Source organism: Pan troglodytes, chromosome 7 (genome assembly GCF_028858775.2).
Source record: "Pan troglodytes isolate AG18354 chromosome 7, NHGRI_mPanTro3-v2.0_pri, whole genome shotgun sequence".
NCBI lineage: Eukaryota > Metazoa > Chordata > Mammalia > Primates > Hominidae > Pan > Pan troglodytes.
The window spans coordinates 7,493,242-7,500,885 of record NC_072405.2 but is presented as its reverse complement, the minus strand read 5'-3'; the positions used below and the strand labels follow the sequence as shown (position 1 = coordinate 7,500,885).

At 44.1% G+C, this 7,644-nt stretch overlaps 1 long non-coding RNA gene across 1 annotated transcript; it reads right to left on the bottom strand.

The window, feature by feature from the left end:
- Positions 1-994: 994 nt before the first annotated feature.
- LOC134810804 (uncharacterized) lies at positions 995-5,851 on the bottom strand. The gene is made up of 3 exons (XR_010159399.1): positions 4,858-5,851; positions 4,497-4,680; positions 995-2,366 (listed from the first exon to the last, which is right to left on the bottom strand). It is a non-coding gene; the product is annotated as an uncharacterized LOC134810804 (long non-coding RNA).
- Between the last annotated feature and the right edge of the window lie 1,793 nt (positions 5,852-7,644).

Sequence of the window (7,644 nt, the reverse complement as noted above, 5' to 3'; positions counted from 1 at the left end):
GTGAAGTGTTCTGTAGATGCTGGTTAAATCTAAGTTTACTTAAGTTTTTATTTCTGTGTGGATCTTCTGCCTATTCATTCTATAAATAATTAAAAGTGGGGTATTGAAGTCTGTAAAAACCATTCTTAAATTGTCTACTTCTCCCTTCAATTTCACCAGTTTGCTTTATATATTTTTGGGTGCCACTGTTAGGTGCATATGGGTTTATAATTGTTATGTTAACATTTATCATTACAAAGTGTTTGTCTTTAGTAACATTTTCTGTTTTAAAGTCTGTTTTTTCTGATGTTAGTATAGCCTATCCAGCTCTGTCATGGTTGCTGTTTGCATGACGTATGTTTTTCTGTTCTTTAACTTTCAACTGATTTATATTTTTAAAAGCTGCACTGGATTTTCTACAGAATATGAATACTTTTTCTATAGGAGGTCAGTGTACATTGCAGATACTGTACAGACACACACAGAGACACACACTTGATAAGCAGGTTTCTGGTTTCCCTTTATTCAGTCTGATGATCTCTGCCTTTTGATTGACTTGTTCAATTGATTCACATTTAAATATTAGTTTTATTGATTATTAGGTTTATATCTAACATTATGCTTTTTGTTTTCTTTTTTATTGATTTATTTATTTTTTGAGACAGAGTCTCACTCTGTTGCCCAGGCAGGAGTGCAGTGGCACAATCTCGGCTCACTACAACCTCTGCCTCCTGGATTCAAGTGATTCTCCTGCCTCAGCCTCCTGAGTAGCTGGGATTACAGGTGTGCGCCACCATGCCTGGCTAATTTTTGTATTTTTAGTAGAGACGAGGTTTCACCATGTTGATCAGGCTGGTTTCGAACTCCTGACCTCGTGATCCACCCACCTTGGCCTCCCAAAGTGCTGGGATTACAGGTGTGAGCCACCACGCCTGGCCCACTTTTTGTTTTGTATATGTCCTTATTATTCCTCCATTTTCTTTTATTGCTTTTTCATATTAAGTGGCTATTTTATAATGTAATATTTTTTATTCCTTAAATGACATTTTTACTGTATTGTTTATTTTCTTAGTGGTTGCTCTGGAGCTTACAATGTACATCTTAACATCAAATTTTATTTTAGATTTATACTAGCCTAATACCAGTGAAATACAGAAACATACTCCTGTGGAATGAGTTCAATTCCATAGACTTCATACAACATAGTTTCATTCCATAGACTTCTTTTTTGTGCTGTTGTTTAATATATTGTCCCTGTATATGTTACAAACCCAACAATATATTGTTATAATTACTACTGTATATAATCTTAAGTCTTTTAAGGAAGTTGAGAGAAGAAAGGAGAGCAAGTATATGTTTATAAAGTTTGTTATATTAATCTCCTTATTTACCATTTCTGATTCTCTTTTCTTCCCCCTGTGGATACTGGTTACTATCTGATGTCATTGCTTTCTCTCCAATACAGCTTTGTTCCACCCGGCTTCTTTGTGCTGCTATTTTCAAATGTATTACATTTCTATATGTTATAATACAAATAATGTAATTATATACATATTCTTTTATGTAAGCATTTTAAAAATAAGTTGAGAAGAAAGAAGAAATATGTTATACTGTCTTTTACGATGATCTACAGAATCCCCTTGTGTGAGACAGGTCTCACCGGGGCCTCCTCGTGCGCGGTGGGTCTCACCGGGGCCTCCTTGTGCGCGATGGGTCACGTGCCCTTTCTGTTCTCAAGGCTTTCTCTTTATTTGGCTTTCAACATTTTAACACGGGGCTGGGAGGTGGGCAACACAGGTGGCCAGAGCCCCAGACTGGGCACTGGGGGAGTAGGGCCCCCATTTTCTTTTCCACATCTGTAGAGAGCAGAGCTTCCATTTTCTCGATGGGCTTGGAGGGAGGGCTGAGGCTCAAATGCCACAGACTCTCACTGTTGTTACTAAGATTTACTGGATTTTCCTGAATAAATAGTTTTTCATTCTGTGTATGCCCTTAGGATAATTTCAGAGACTTTAAATGATGTTTAAAACCATTTTTTCCGGTTAAATGATTGTCTTCTGGGAGGAGTCCACCATTCCCAAGACGGCAGCTGTGTCCTCTACCTTTGAAATTTCCACCACTGATCTCCAACTCGGTCAGGCGTTTGGGGGACCTTGTCTCAAGTGGCGCTCTCAGTCTGTGTACTCTTGCATTAAGATTACACATAGCAGTGTAGTCCATGACACCAGGTTTAAGCACAATTTTAATAGTTAGTATCCATTGGGTGCTGTTCCAAGCGTGCTGTGTGTGATAACGCAGTTAGTCTCAACCACAGCCTGGAAAGAGGTTTCAGTCACACCCATTTCATAGCTGAGGCCTGGAGGATTTGGTAATGTTGCCCAAGGTCTCTGAAAGACAGTGGGGTGGGAGGGAGGAGGCTCTGTCAGTCACTCACTCAGTTAGCATGTACCCACTGAGCTTATGCCATGCACTGCTCTGGGCAGTGAGGACAAACCAAGCACCGAGCACTTACAGGGCAGTGAGGACAGACCAAGCACCGAGTACTGAGCACTCAGAGGGCAGTGATGGTGGACCAAGCACCAAGCACTCAGAGGGCAGTGAGGACAGACCAAGTATGAGCACTCAAAAGGCACTGAGGACAGATGGAACACAGAGTACTGAGCACTCAGAGGGCGGTGAGGATGGACCAAACACCAAGCACTCAGAGGGTAGTGAGGATGGACCAAGTACCGAGCACTCAGAGGGCAGTGAGATGGACCAAGTACCAAGCACTCAGAGGGCAGTGAGGACAGATGGAACACTGAGTAGTGAGCACGCATAGGGCAGTGAGGATGGACTGAGCACCAATCACTCAGAGGACAGTGAGGACAGACTGAGCATTGAGCACTCATATGGCAGTGAGGATGGACCAAGCACCAAGTACTGACCACTTAGAGGGCAGTGAGGATAGACCGAGCACCCAGCACTCAGAGGGCAGTGAGAATGGACCAAGTACCGAGCACTCAGAGGGCAGTGAGATGGACCAAGTACTGAGCACTCAGAGGGCAGTGAGAACAGATGGAGCACTCAGTACTGAGTACTCAGAGGGCAGTGAGGACAGATGGAACACTGAGTAGTGAACACTCATAGGGCAGTGAGGATGGACTGAGCACCAATCACGCAGAGGACAGTGAGGACAGACTGAGCATTGAGCACTCATAGGGCAGTAAGGATGGACCAAGCACCAAGTACTGACCACTTAGAGGGCAGTGAGGATAGACCGAGCACCCAGCAGTCAGCAGTGAGGATGGACCAAGTACCATGCACTCAGAGGGCAGTGAGAACAGATGGAGCACCAAGCACTCAGAGGGCAGTGAGAACAGATGGAGCACCAAGCACTCAGAGGGCAGTGAGAAAAGACTGAGTACCAAGTACTGAGCACTCAGAGGGCAGTGAGGATGGACCAAGCACCAAGCCCTCAGCAGTCAGAGGGAAGTGAGGATAGACCGAGCACCAAGCACTCAGCACTCCCCAGTGGGGTCAGATGAGGACCAAATGGATAAACACGCAGGTAGTAGATGACAGGGAGTGATCAGTGCTGAGAACGGTGAGGCAGGCGTGGAGCCATGAGCAACGGGGATGCTCTGGACATGGTGGGGGAAGCCCTCTGAGGAGGCATCCTCTGAGCTGCCCTGAACCACCAGGAACATTCTGACTTAGAACATGCTCCCAGCAATCGGAGTACTTCCCACTTTTTACGGAAGCCCTTCATGAAGGCGTGCCTCTTGGAATCGTGTGGTCCCCACCGCCTGTGCCCTGAGTGGACTCCTGCCTTCTTTCATTCTCAGTTTCCTAGCCAGCTAAACTGGAATAATATGCACTGTCATACAGTCATGGGTGGGCTGGTACAAAGAATCAAAGTAGGAACGAGAATTATTTCATTGGTCCTGAATCGTTTTTCTTCCTTCTGGATATTTGCTTGCTTATATAACCAATGTCTCTCTCTCTCTCTCTCTCTCTCTCTCTGTTTCTCTCTGTGTCTCTGTCTCCCTCTCCTTCTCTCTCTCTGTCTCCCTCTCTCTTTCTCTCTCTCTCCCCCCCGTCTCTTCCTCCCCCCTCTCTTGCCCATCTCTCTCTGTCTCTCTCCCTCTCCCTCTCTCTGTCTTCCTCTCTCTTTCTCTCTCTCCCCCCCGTCTCTTCCTCCCCCCTCTCTTGCCCATCTCTCTCTGTCTCTCTCCCTCTCCCTCTCTCTGTCTTCCTCTCTCTTTGTCCCTCTCTCTCCCGCTTCCCTATCTCTCTGAGTGTCTCTATCTCTCTCCCTGTCCCTCTCTGTCTTCCTCTCCCTCTGCCTCTGTCCCCCGCGCCCCCGTCTGTCTCTCCTTCTCTGTCTCTGCCTCCCTCTCCCCACTCACTCTTATTCTCTCTCTGTCTCTCTCCAGCCCTGACTTGATCTGTTTTTCAGCTCCAGTTCCCAGATGTGCGTGTTGTGGTCCCCAGATATCAACTCCAAATTCCTGGGAGCAGTGCTCTGGCCGTACCTGTCTGGGTTTGTTGGCCAGCCCTGAATCCGCTTAGCCAGGAGAGCATGGGGGGTGCGGGGCTCGGTCAGCCTCACACACGTGGCAGGAGTTTCTCTCTGGACAGCGGCCGCCCACACCTGGCCGACAGGAGCCTCTCTTCAGCAACTTTCAGTTAACGCGTCCCTCTTGCCCCATGCTTGTCCTGCCACACAAATGTGAAAATGCAACGTTACAAAGATCTGTGCCTCAGACACCATTTGAACACAGAGAAACTCGTGAGCTCGTGTGACTACACTTTTCAGGTTACGGAATTTCTTTAAGGTGTACCCTTGAGTTTAATATACTTATTAATAACTTATCATTACAGAGAAAAAATTACCAGAAGTACAGGGTGTTTTTAACCGACTTTCTTCTCTTGCACATTGCTGGGCATGGCGTGTACTGTGACAGGGCGGAGTGATGGGCTGAGAATGTGTGTGTGTCTCCAACAGTTCCCAAACGTCTACATTTTCAAGAAAACGGCAATCAACATCATCTGGAAAATTGTAACTTAGTAATTAATTAGGATAATTTCCCTAGGTTCTCTATGCTGCATGAGACCACAGCGTATTCATTAAAGAGGAAAGCAGAATATTGGCGGAAAACACGGTTGTAAATTTGTAACAAGTTGTTCTATCAGAAAATGAAATGCAATTTTCTGTCCTCTCTGAGCTTTTACCAGATAGCTCTTAGCAATGGGTGTTTTTTCTGTCATTCCACTCAATTCTCACTGGAGTAAACCTCCAAGCAATAAGAATGTTGTCTTTCCTGTTTAGACTAGACTGACTGCCTTTCCAGGACAGTCCATTAAGTTGATTTCCAATGGTGAAGGGTCAGACACGCCTCCCCTGGGCAGATCAGGGATAGTTCATAGAATTTGCCAAATAGCTGTCTGCAGCTGCAGCCATCACCTCCGTAATCAACACTGCCATTGTCTGAGCCTTCCCTTTGCAGGAATGGGGTCAGTGCACCCAGGCCTCGTAGAGATGACAGCCACCCCAGGCACTATTGTGACCATTGCTTTGATCATTGTTCTGTTTATGACTGAGGAAAGCAGGGCTTAGGAAGACTAATCTTAGTTATCTCTTTATCCCAGCAATCGGCACACATCTGTGGATCAATAAACATTGTATTAAAATGATGAACACAACTGATCTCCCTTAACCTGATTTTCCAGGAGTCCTAAGCAGACTTAAGGCCAAGAAAATAAGAAGAGGAAAGAGAGAGGGGCTGCCTTAACCAGCTGTGGTGCTGACTTGGACAATTCCAGGTCAAGAGGAACTGTCTACTTTCGACTTTGTGTGATAGTAACTTTTTTTTTTTTTTTTAATTATACTTTAAGTTTTAGGATACATGTGCACATTTGCAGGTTAGTTACATATGTATACATGTGCCATGCTGGTGCGCTGCACCCACTAACTCGTCATCTAGCATTAGGTATATCTCCCAATGCTACCCCTCCCCCCTCCCCCCACCCCACCACAGTCCCCAGAGTGTGATATTCCCCTTCCTGTGTCCATGTGATCTCATTGTTCAATTCCCACCTATGAGTGAGAATATGCGGTGTTTGGTTTTTTGTTCTTGCGATAGTTTACTGAGAATGATGATTTCCAATTTCATCCATGTCCCTACAAAGGACATGAACTCATCATTTTTTATGGCTGCATAGTATTCCATGGTGTATATGTGCCACATTTTCTTAATCCGGTCTATCATTGTTGGACATTTGGGTTGGTTCCAAGTCTTTGCTATTGTGAATAATGCCGCAATAAACATACATGTGCATGTGTCTTTATAGCAGCATGATTTATAGTCCTTTGGGTATATACCCAGTAATGGGATGGCTGTGTCAAATGGTATTTCTAGTTCTAGATCCCTGAGGAATCGCCACACTGACTTCCACAATGGTTGAACTAGTTTACAGTCCCACCAACAGTGTAAAAGTGTTCCTATTTCTCCACATCCTCTCCAGCACCTGTTGTTTCCTGACTTTTTAATGAGTGCCATTCTAACTGGTGTGAGATGGTATCTCATTGTGGTTTTGATTTGCATTTCTCTGATGGCCAGTGATGATGAGCATTTTTTCATGTGTTTTTTGGCTGCATAAATGTCTTCTTTTGAGAAGTGTCTGTTCATATCCTTTGCCCACTTTTTGATGGGGTTGTTTTTTTTTTTCTTGTAAATTTGTTTGAGTTCATTGTAGATTCTGGATATTAGCCCTTTGTCAGATGAGTAGGTTGCGAAAATTTTCTCCCATTTTGTAGGTTGCCTGTTCACTCTGATGGTAGTTTCCTTGTCTGTGCAGAAGCTCTTTAGTTTAATTAGATCCCATTTGTCAATTTTGTCTTTTGTTGCCATTGCTTTTGGTGTTTTAGACATGAAGTCCTTGTCCTGAATGGTAATGCCTAGGTTTTCTTCTAGGGTTTTCATGGTTTTAGGTCTAACGTTTAAGTCTTTAATCCATCTTGAATTGATTTTTGTATAAGGTGTAAGGAAGGGATCCAGTTTCAGCTTTCTACATATGGCTAGCCAGTTTTCCCAGCACCATTTATTAAATAGGGAATCCTTTCCCCATTGCTTGTTTTTCTCAGGTTTGTCAAAGATCAGATAGTTGTAGATATGTGGCGTTATTTCTGAGGGCTCTGTTCTGTTCCATTGATCTATATCTCTGTTTTGGTACCAGTACCATGCTGTTTTGGTTACTGTAGCCTTGTAGTATAGTTTGAAGTCAGGTAGTTTGATGCCTCCAGCTTTGTTCTTTTGGCTTAGGACTGACTTGGCGATGCGGGCTCTTTTTTGGTTCCATATGAACTTTAAAGTAGTTTTTTCCAATTCTGTGAAGAAAGTCATTGGTAGCTTGATGGGGATGGCATTGAATCTGTAAATTACCTTGGGCAGTATGGCCATTTTCACGATATTGATTCTTCCTACCCATGAGCATGGAATGTTCTTCCATTTGTTTATATCCTCTTTTATTTTCTTGAGCAGTGGTTTATAGTTCTCCTTGAAGAGGTCCTTCACATCCCTTGTAAGTTGGATTCCTAGGTATTTTATTCTCTTTGTAGCAATTGTGAATGGGAGTTCACTCATGATTTGGCTCTCTGTTTGTGTGTTGTTGGTGTATAAG